This window comes from Notamacropus eugenii, chromosome X (assembly GCF_028372415.1).
Source record: "Notamacropus eugenii isolate mMacEug1 chromosome X, mMacEug1.pri_v2, whole genome shotgun sequence".
Taxonomy (NCBI): domain Eukaryota; kingdom Metazoa; phylum Chordata; class Mammalia; order Diprotodontia; family Macropodidae; genus Notamacropus; species Notamacropus eugenii.
Genome location: NC_092879.1, coordinates 60,993,041 through 61,004,284, shown reverse-complemented (window position 1 = coordinate 61,004,284; position 11,244 = coordinate 60,993,041). Strand labels below are relative to the sequence as shown.

Genomic DNA, 11,244 nt, shown 5'->3' with positions numbered 1-11,244 from the left:
TATGTATATATGTGTGGATAATATGTGTCTAGTTCATTGTATATTGTCCTCCCTATTAGAATGTGAGCCCTTTGAGGGTATGAATGTTCCTTTTCCTCTTCTTTCTATGCCCAAGCTTGGCACAGCGCCCAAGTGCTTAGTGAGTACTTAATAAATGTCTATTGACCAGCACTGCCTTTCTTGTCTTAGAAAGGTCTTAGAAAGAATGTCTCATGTTGTTTTGTTCTCTTTTTGTCACTCTTGATACTTAGCCTTTGTGTCACTTTGTCACATCTCTAGAATTTTTCTCCTCTTACTGAGGGATGAGAAGCTCAGAGATTTTCTAGCTTTTTCTGTCTAACCCCAAGCTGAACAGTTGAACAAGACTTGAAGAAAGCTGTTTTCAATACTCTCTTTGATCCTCCTGTCTTCCCTTTCTATCTCTTGCATGTATCATGCACGTGTGTATGTATTTTCCTTCTGTGCCCTCCAGACCCCAGAGACTTACCATCTATTCTGTACTTGAATGAATTACTTAATTAAAGAAGCATTTACTAAATGCTAGGGATACAAACAGCAAAGTCAACTTTACTTTCTAATCGAGCAGACAACACCTAGAGAAAGTTTGAACTGCATATCAGGTGGGAAAGTCCCATGATTTTTAGCGACAAAGCACATGTGAAAGCTTCTTCTTTAACGCCATTTCCATTGATAAAAATTCTATCAGTTTCTGATGTTGAACCAAGAACTTTGTGACAAGTACTCCTGTTTCTGGGTCTGCACTGGCTGTGACTTCATGTAATACCTGTAGGAATGCTGGCCAGATAAAATCACTGATGAAATGCAGTAGGCCAGAAGCATGGCTATTCCTAGGGCTCTCTGGTTCAAGGTTCTCTCAGTCCTAAGCTATCTCCATCAGTCTGAGGAAAAATGCTGGCATTGTGACCTATCTGGTATCGGCTGATGTTGCCTCCTGTCTTTCCATCAGGGTGACTCGTTGCTTCTTTTATACTTGAACCCTCCTATACAGGGTGTGCCAAAAGTCTTATTGCCATTCAAAGCTATTAAAGATACTTCAGCTTTAGTGGGTTTTCCAATGTAAATAGCTTAAAGCTGCACTAAGACTTTTGGGACACCCTGGTATGTGTCATCTCCTTATCAGAATGTGAAACCCTTGAGAGCAGGAATAGTCTTAGTTTTGGTTTATATCTCAGGGCTCATCCAAGTCTTTGGCACAAAGTACTTAATACAATAAATGCTTTTCCATTTATTCAAGGGGTAGTTGTGCCTTCACAAGGGACCACATCCAGACAAAGAAAAAGTGACTAGGCAGTCCATTCTGTTTCAGGATAACAGGATAGCAGGTTGGAACAGACAGCATCTCTTAAAAGTAGTGCAGATCACAAAACTTGGAACTGTCTGGCAGGCACTAAGAATAGCTAATGGAGGTAGTTTAGAAAAAGTAATTGGCCCCAATCAGCACTAAAACTGAACTGCGGTAGTTGGCCATCTGCGGTGATTTTGCTATCCAAGAGAACATCCCTACATTGTAGACTAAAATTCGAACAATAACAAACTTTCTCTCCCCACGGATAGGAATCCTTAGTGGTTGGAATATCTTTTCCCATAATTTTCAAATTTTTACAACTTTCTTTTTTCTTCCCACTTCTATGTCTCCTTTGTTTAAAAAATTTGTTTTCATCCTCTCGTGAATGAATAGTTTTTTCCCTAGGTAATGCCATCCCAGTTTCTCTTAGTATTAAGATTTGTTCTGAGACCCACGAAGCACACAATTCTTAGCACTGCTCAAATTAGCTTCCAAAGGCATCAAGGTGATGGGACAGCTTGCCCCAGATAACCTGGATCATAACAGCTGACATAGCCAGGGTAATTCTAATGGACCTTGACAGGGATTGCTCTTCTAGTCTCTTGCCTCTTTGTGTTTTGTTCATTATGCCCAAAGCAATTAAGTCATTGTCAGAAGTAAACTCAAGTTTACCTGTTTTTGCTACACTAATAGTCAAGTGTGGGAGTAGTTTGGCAGTGCTGCAGTGGATACAGCCCCAGGCCTGGAGTCAGGAAGACTCATCTTCCTGAATTCAAACGTGGCCCCAGACACTTACTAGATGTGTGACCCTGAGCAAGTCACTTCACCCTATTTGCCTCAGTTTCCTCATCTGTAAAATGAGTAAGAGAAGGTAATGGCAAAGCCACTCCACTATCTTTGCCAAGAAAACTCTAACTGGGGTCACAGAGTCACATGACTGAAAACAGTAATAATCAAGTGTGTATCTAAGACATGAATAAATGCTATCATGGATTGGACTGTGAGAGACACTAGTCACAATACTGGTCTGTCAATCAGTCAACTATTTTCTTTTTCAAAAGGCATTTACTGAGGCTTTAATTTTACTTTTCTGCTTATTTTTGTTTCTGAGCAATTAATTTCTCTTACTGAGCCTGTGGCTTTACCACCAGATATAGTAAAAGCATATATGACTCCTAACCTACTGCCTCCTCTTAGCAGATGGTACAGAGCAAGGCAAACTTGGAAGGATTTCTTCTCAGAAGTCTGGTAAAGCTCTGATCCCAGGGTCACAGGCTCTGGCTGTGTCTCCTTTATTTCCAGAATTTATTTTTACAACCTCTTGGACATGTTGCCTTTTCCCAGATAATACCATACCAGTTTGAAGATTACTTGTTGTATGACCCATGGAAAGAAGACAAAAAGGAAAGAAGGAAGGAAGGAAGGAAGGAAGGAAGGAAGGAAGGAAGGAAGGAAGGAAGGAAGGAAGGAAGGAAGAAAGGAAGGGAAGGAGGGAGGGAAGAAACAAGTATTTATTAAGAGTCTATTATCCTCCTCTTCTTCCTCCTCCTCCTTTACCTCCTCCTCCTAGATCAGGATCCATCGGATCCGCACAGGTCTTTGCAGCCATGGGCTTGAAAGTCTACCTGGACTTCTTCTCCCACCCCAGCTGCGCCGTCTACCTCTTAGCCAAGGTTAATTGCATCCCCTTCGAGCTGCAGAGGGTGGAGCTGTTCCAGGGACAACACCTGACTGATGATTTTGCCAAAGTGAACAGCCTGAAGAAAGTGCCAGCCATGAAAGATGGAGATTTCGCCTTGGCAGAAAGTGTGGCCATCCTGCATTACCTGAGTCAGAAATACAACACCCCAGCTCACTGGTATCCTCCAGACCTGCAGGCCCGGGCACGGGTTGAAGAATGCCTGTCCTGGCATGCTGACTCCATTCGAGGTACCTTTGGCACACTGCTGTGGCTACAGGTGCTGGGCCCTCATGCTGGTATACATGTCCCCCAGGAGAAAGTGGACAGGAACAGAGTTTCCATGATGCAACAACTAGAACACCTGGAGCAGAAGTTCTTGCAAGACAAGCCCTTCCTCACTGGTGACCAAATCTACTTTGCTGATCTAATGGCACTGGAGGAGCTGATGCAGACCGTCTATGCTGGTTTTGATGTCTTTGAGGGACGGCCCAAGTTGGCAGCTTGGCGTGGGCGGGTGGAGGCCATCTTGGGAGAGAAGCTATGCCACGAGGTCCGGGAAGCCATCTGTAATCTCTGTGCAGAGCCCAGGACCTTGAAGGACATTCCCTTGGCCATGAAGGAGATGATAAAGTTACATCTTTCAAAGATCCCCTAATACAAGATATTTCCAAACAATGATCCTCCTTCGTCTTCCTCCTCCTCCTCACCCCACATCCTGGACCTTGGCCCTCGGACAACAGACTGACAGAAGAACTTTCTCCAGTGCTCCATTCTATTTCCAAACTATATGCCCATATCCTCCACCCCCTTCTCATGACCTTGCTCCCCTTTATGTTGTCTCCTTCCCCTCCCCCCCTATAAAATGTAAGAGCTCTTTGATGGCTCAGATGGTCTTTTTGCTTATTTTTGTATCCCAAGCATTTGGCATAGTGATTGATGTATGATAAGAACTGAATAAATGCTTTTCCATTCAAAAAAAAAAAGAGTCTATTATGTAACCAGAAGTGCTTTTAAAATACTATCTTTTAAAAAAGAAAAAGAAAAAAGTGCTATCTTATTTGAGTCTCATTACAACCCTGGGAAATAGGTGCTATTATCCCCATTTTACAGCAGGAAAAACTGGGGCCAAGAGAGGTTGTGTCTTGCCCAGGGTCACACAACTAGTAAGTGTCTGAAGCTGAATTTGAACTCCTATTTTCCTAACACCAAGCCCAGCATTCTCTCTAGCTGCCATGGGACCCAATTCTTAACTTCAGGTATAACTAGTCAAGTCCCAGTTGTGGTGCTACAGCCCCATATAATCTGGGTGGAGAATCCAGTTGTCAGCATTTTTCCTCCCTAGTTCCCAGTGATAGGCTACTGCTCTGCCCCTAGTACTGGTGAGTGTGGAGGCTGGATTGATACAATACCAGTTTCTTTTAGATGGTTACTACTTGCACTTCTTTCATTTGAACCTGAGCACAGACTGCCCTGTCCATTAAACTAATACACCCAAACATTTGCCATTTGTTAAGACTAATCAGCCAATGCTGTATATCAAACACAGTGTGACCTTTAGAAAAATGTATATATATATGAGAGTTGGAAGATAAGGGAATGTGATAAAAAAACAAAACAAAACTGGAATTTGAAGACCTAGATTCCATGAATTTTATTCATCATATTTTAGTATTTTTTAAGTAAGGAATATTTAAGAACTGAAAAATGTTCTAAAATAAGGATATTTCACTGAAGCTGGAGAGCAGAAATTCTTAGCCTAGGACCCACAGTATCCCAAGAGGGCCTGGATAGATTTCAGGGAGTCCATGAACTTGACTGGGGAAAAATTACATATTTATTTCACTACCCTTTAACTGAAATTTAGCATTTCACTCAATTATTTAAAAAACATCAGTCTGAGAGGGGGTCCACCCACAGCCTTCACCAGGCTGACTGCAAAGGGGTCCGGTAAACAAAGAAGGGTAAGCACCCCTGCTGTGGATAGTGCCTTGTAATAACATGGTAAGTGGATGATTGGGGCTATTTTTCCTTAAGGCCTAGGTCTATTTAATTGCTCCAGACAAGTATGGGTGGGCAGATCTCTATGATTCACTGAACCTGGTAGGCTAGGAACACTAGCAACCAAGGCCAGAGGCTGAAATTAAAAGGTATCTATCTATCCAAGCAGGAAAAGAGAAGATAACCAGTGAAGATCTAAACAGGCAAATTGTCAGCAATCAAGGGTTTCTGACAATAGGCTCTGGAAACTCAGGTTCTATGATACTGGGTTTTACAGGGAAAGAAATAAACCTTTATTAGATATCTGCAATGTGCCAGGAAGTTGTGCCAAGTACTTAATAAATATCATCTCATTTTATCCTCACAACCATCTTGGGATGTAGGTACTATTATTATCCCCATTGTATAGATGAGGAAACTGAGGCAGGCAGAGGTGAAGTGACTTGTCCAGGGTCACACAGCCAGTAAGCTTGAGAGATAACAATTGAACTCAGGTCTTTGGTCTTCCTGACTCTGTCCACTGAGACTTCCAGCTACCACAGTCTGAATAAAACCAGCAGCAAAACTGTCCAGCAAATGAGCGCTTGAAACAGGGCTCCTTATGTCTGCCTAGTGGCATAACATAGTGGAAAATACATCTGGACACAGAGGATCTTAGTTCGCATCTCACCTCTGCTATTTACTATCTATGTGACTTTGTACAAGTGACTTCTCTCTGTGTTCTAGTTTCTCATCTCTAAAATGAAAGGGTTAACATAGGTAATGTCTAAAGTCTCTGCCAGCTCCAAATCCTAAGATCATATACCCTAGTATTAGAATGATAGAAGTTTGAGTTGTAAAATACACCATTATAGCCATGCCAGCCAGATGTGTTCATGAGGCTTTGCTTACGTAACAAATTATGGTTCACTGTTTCTGCTGTAATCTTGTTGGCCAGGGTCTCTGTGAGCGCGGATGAAAAGAGGTAGATGGGAAACAGAGAGATCACATATCCAAAGCACCCCAGGAAGTGAGCTTTGGATGAAGGGCTATGATGGGTAAAGCAGAGGGGGCAGTTGGCAGAGCCAAGCAAATGGAGACAGGGGCTGAGAACTTGACTTTCAGGTGTAAAGAATCCCCTTGCTACACTACTATGGTAACTTTCACTGAAATGAGACTTAACCTATAATATTGTTAGATCCATGAACATCAGACCTGAATGGGGAGGGGGAGGGACAAGCTTCCATGACCTATGAACAAAGCTCTTCCTTTATGTTTATGAAGATGGCTTATTCCTTCACAGATTTTAAAAGATAGGTACTTGGTATCTGTCTCCAGTACATCTATTTTGTTAATACCTTATGGTTTTGTCTAATTATGACTTCTTACCTTCAGAGAGCAGTGTACTGACTTTGAAAGGTCATGGGGGCAGCTAGGTGACAGTTAGATGGCTCAGTGGATAGACTATCTACCCTGTACTCAAGAGGACCTGAGTTCAAATTTGATCTCAGACATTAGCTGTGTGACCCCAGTCAAGTAACTTAACTCTGATTGCTTCAAAAAAAAAAAAAGAAAAGAAAAGAAAAAAGAAAGGATGATATTATAGTCATATATATAGTCATATACATAGTCATATACATAGACATATAGAATCATAACTGTGATGCTGAAAGCTGACCTCAAAGGTTATCTGGCCCAATCCCCTTGCTTTAAAAATGAGGAAACTGAGTCCCAGGGATTTTCAGCTTCAGAGGTAGGATTGGAACCCAGGTCTTCCAGTAGAGTCAATGTTCTTTCCATTGAGTCACACAGCTTGGATTTTATTTTATTCAGTAATGTGTTTTTAAGTAGAGCCATTGGTTGTAAGAGCTGGAATAAACCACTAATCTCTTTATTTTATAAGGAAACAGAAGCCCAGAAAGGAAATGCAACTTGTTCAAATTAAGGACTAGACCTCAGCTCTCTTAACACTGTGACAAGCAGTATGACAAAATAGAAAGGACAGTGGCTGAGGACAAGGAAAACAGAGCCTGAAACTACTTTTACATTTTAATGATCAGCTATTTCTCATTTCCTACTTCCAGATAGTTCCCTTTACACTAGAAGCTGTCTTCCCTTTTCTTCCCATAGCTGAAGCTCAACAAATTATAATTGTGACCACATGATGCTACATAGTTTAGGGAAGCTCTCTATGTCACACTTCACTTTCCATAAATCCCATTTTCCCAAACCAAGTTTCACAACACCCCACAGTGTCTTTCTTCTCTTAGGTATATCACAAAGTTCTAAAACAATGATTTCACCTTTTGTAATTCATGGTGGGAAGTGGATGGAATGATAGAGAGAAAACAAAGATGAGAGGAAAAGAGAGTGGAAGGAGTATCCAAGAAATAAGATCAATAAGGATAAAACGGAGACTGATAGAAGGAAACTGAAGAAAGGCAAAGTTAAACTCGATTCATAGAAAAACAAACAATTTAGAGTTGGTCCAAAGTGGAATGTACTGCCAGGAGAGGTTTGGGGGTCTCCCTCCCCAGATAAACAAAAATATTTGGCCATTAGGTTTTGAGTACTTGGTTGCAGAAGGTATTCTTGTTCATATATGGATTGGATTAGATGAGTTCAGAGGTCCCTTCAAATTCTGAGAGTTTGTGCTTCAAATACCATGGCTCTACAAATCCATAAAGGTTGGAATTTGTTGGTACACTTTAAAAGTTCACTATATTTTTGAGGGTAGGGCTCCACCTGCTGGACATATAAATGAATTGTCAAAAACTAGTTCATAACCAAGAAATGCTCATCAACAAAATTGTGCACAGGACTGTCCTGAGTGCTTTAGGCAGTTATAGGAAGGCAACCCCCTTGGAAAACATAATCGTATAGTAAATAGGAGATTGGCCTTGGAATCAGTCATGAGTCCAAATTCTACCTCGTGTGTTAATTTGACAATGGAAGAGTCTCTGAATTTCTCAGTGCTCCCATTAATGCTATTAGCTGCCAAGAGTTGAAGGCCTATATTAGTGGAGGGAGTATCCATTCCAGGAGGTGCCTATAGCTGTTACAATCACATGTCCACCCAGGAGGGGACAGGGGGATTACAAAGTGCAGCATACTTTAGAAATACTGCCATTATACTGACAAAGCTACCGAGACCCAAGAGAATGCAGTGTGAGATGATAGATTCCTTCACTCCACTTCTGTAACCTTGAATAAATTATTTCATATCTCTGGGCCCCAAATTCTAAAAGAGAGAGGAGGGTTTTGCTAGATCTTTTGCTAAGATCCTTTGTTTTCATCTTGCATAGAATTTCAAAATTACAGATGATCTATCAAGTTATCAGGCACCTTAGTGACCATCTTGTCCACTGAACAACAGTTCACTGTATAATGGATGCTAAGTGATCTTCTAGTCCTTGTAGAAGAAGACTGGAAAGGTAGGTTGGGGTCAGATTATGCAGGGCTTTAAAAGCAAGATTTTTTATTTGATCCTGGAGGTAAGAGGGAACCACTGGAGCTTGTGGGAAAAGGGAGTGGGGGTGACAGAGTCAGATTTGTGTTTTAGAAACATGTTTGATGAATGAATGGAGAAAGGATTGGAGTGAGGTTGCACTTGGCACAGGAAGTCCTGTCAGGAGGCTTGAGCAATAGTCCAGGTCAGTAGTATCAAAGCCAAATATAAGGATTCCTGCTGGTTACATATTGACTTAGAAAACTACATATTAACATTATGTATATTCTATTTTTATTTATTTTGTTAAATATTTCCAAGTAACATTTTAATCTGGTTAGGGCTATGCTGAGGCCTACAGAACATGTGTTTGACACCTCTGGTCTAGATGTGAGGTGATCAGATCTTGGACCAGGATGGTAGCATCACAGGAGAAAAAATGCTGACTGATAAACTTACATTTTTTTAACAAGACCAACGTGGGAACTTATTTTGCTTGACTGTGTGTATATGTTATGAGGGTTTTCTTGTTCTTGTTCAATTAGGGGGATGGAGTGAGAGGGAGAGAAAATGAATACTTGGAAAAATAATTTTTTTGTAAAAGCTGAAGGAAAATTCTTTAATTATGGACCAGCAGAACTGGAATGAGATATTTGGAGAAGATAAGTGTTGGGATTGGAAGCTCAATTCCGTGTGGACAGTCTCGGGCGGGTAAAGGTGGGAGCTTCTAAATCTTAGAGCTCTCACGAGACCCCCCCAGGAAACGGCAGGGAATCGAGGTGAACCGAGCTATCTCGAGTAATTCCGCTTCTTCCCGTGAGAAACGTGATGGGAGAGAGATCTCCCCGCCCTTGAGATTGTCCCGGATTGGAGCACACCTAGTTACCTAACAGCACGGTATTCAGATGCAAACTATGAGGCTGAAGGTTAAGTAGGATTGAGGAAGCCTGAAAGCTCTCTTAGCACGTGAGGAGCCAAGAGGACAGTAGGCTCCGCTTCTCTTCTTTCCTCTCTCCCCTCCCCCTCTCTCCCCGCTTGTACTTCTACTTCCAATCCCTTAAGATCTTAGCCTCCTTAGGAAATCTCCCCCTCTTCCTCCTAAGGAAGACCCCCTTGCACTTGTAACCGAGACCCTGAAATAAAGCTCAACCCTTGTTCGACTCTGGAACATCCTTTCTCTCATATGAGCATCCGGTTTTGGCCAACCGAAGACCTCGGAGGTGAGGTAAGAAGACTCGGGTAGCCCACACAGGCCTCTAGGCCTGGCAGATAAGGTAGCAGTTGAGGTCGATAGTTATGAAGGAGTGGTGAGCTGAAGATGGGAAATGGAATTTGTACATCTACAGAGAAGGGTTCAGAATCACTGGCATGGGGTGAGTATAAAGTGAGAAGAGTTCAGGCAAAGTGTCACTGACTGAAGAGACATCTGTTGATGTTGACCCACGTGCTTTTGATCTTCCCCTGAGATGTAGCTTCCTGGTAGGTAGAGATATTGTAGCCTATGTGACTCAAAGAGTCCCTGTTCACAATAGGCAGGAGCACATGGAGGTATGGGAGATGAGTCGGGAAGCCCAAGTGGCTTTCTTGTCCTGGAGAAGATCTTGGGGCACAGGAGAAGGAAGAGATAGTTTTCAAAGGACAGCCCAACACTAGAGAAAGTACTGGGGCAGGGTTACATTGGCGTGGAAGACAACAGTGATACCTCCACTTATAGGACAGAAGAAAGCCAGGGAAGCTGGAGGGAGGCAATGGGACATGTATGTGAGCACCTGGCACTGGAATTGGCCCTACCTCTCAAGGCCCAGCAGGGGCACCTCAGGTCTTGATTACATAAAATTGAAAATTTTTGCACAAAAAAAAATGTCTCTAGGATAAAAAGGGAAAGGGCCAAACAGGACAAAAAATTTGGTATCAAATATCTCTAATAAGGGCCCAATATGCAAAATAACTATATATAAAACCAAAAGTCATTCCTTAATAGATAAATGGTCCAGGACAGAAGAGAAACTCCCAAGACATTAAAATCAATGCAACTCCCCACTTCTGTTGATGTATAAGGTCACAAATGGCACTGATGGAAGGAATCTTAAAAAGTATAGCTACTGATTAAGGACACAGGTTCTGTTTTCCTCATTGTTGCCTATTGAAAGCAAGGAATTTAGAAGACAAAAAATATTTGCTAAGTAAATAGTAGACTGAGAAAGTACTATCTAAGCAAGGAATTTGGACTTCTAGGCCATAGCTTAAAATATAAGGATGGCAGATTCCTGGCCAGAGAAGGAGAACACCTATAGATTGGAAAGAATATATTTATTAGGTATCTTGTAAATCAAATCCAAAAGGCCTTAAATTCAAAGGGATGGAGGAAAGAGAAGATTGTATATGTATATTCCCTAAGTTAGATACCTGAAGTGCATGGGGTGTTCTAGCACCTCTTTTTAAAGGCCTTGCTGAGCCCTTCTCAGGGCTGCTCATCCAACTTTGAGGTCCACCTGACTCACCTAACTCTTACCTGTAACTTCAAGAAGCTTTAGCATGAGCAGTGGCCACACCCTGGCAAAACCTGAGCTAAACCAGGGTAACCAATAGGCCTCAGATTTGTTGGTGAGTTAGTGGGATGCCTACCTTAAGCATATGAAAATTACTCATGATTGGATGAGTGGATGAGAACAGTTTGCTCCAGTGGCCATGAAGGTGACTGAAGCAGGTGCTATGAGTGCTTAAAGGTCATCCACTGCATTCTGGGACATCGTTGGTCATCCTGACTTTTTGCCTTGCCACTGGACTTCAATGACTGCAAGAGAGAGTGAAGCTGAAGACCTGTGCAACTCT

The 11,244-nt window shown here is 42.0% G+C and overlaps 1 pseudogene; it reads left to right on the top strand.

Annotated features, from left to right (window-relative positions):
- The first annotated feature begins 2,854 nt into the window (after positions 1-2,854).
- LOC140516422 (glutathione S-transferase theta-2B pseudogene) lies at positions 2,855-3,970 on the top strand (annotated as a pseudogene).
- Positions 3,971-11,244: the final 7,274 nt, after the last annotated feature.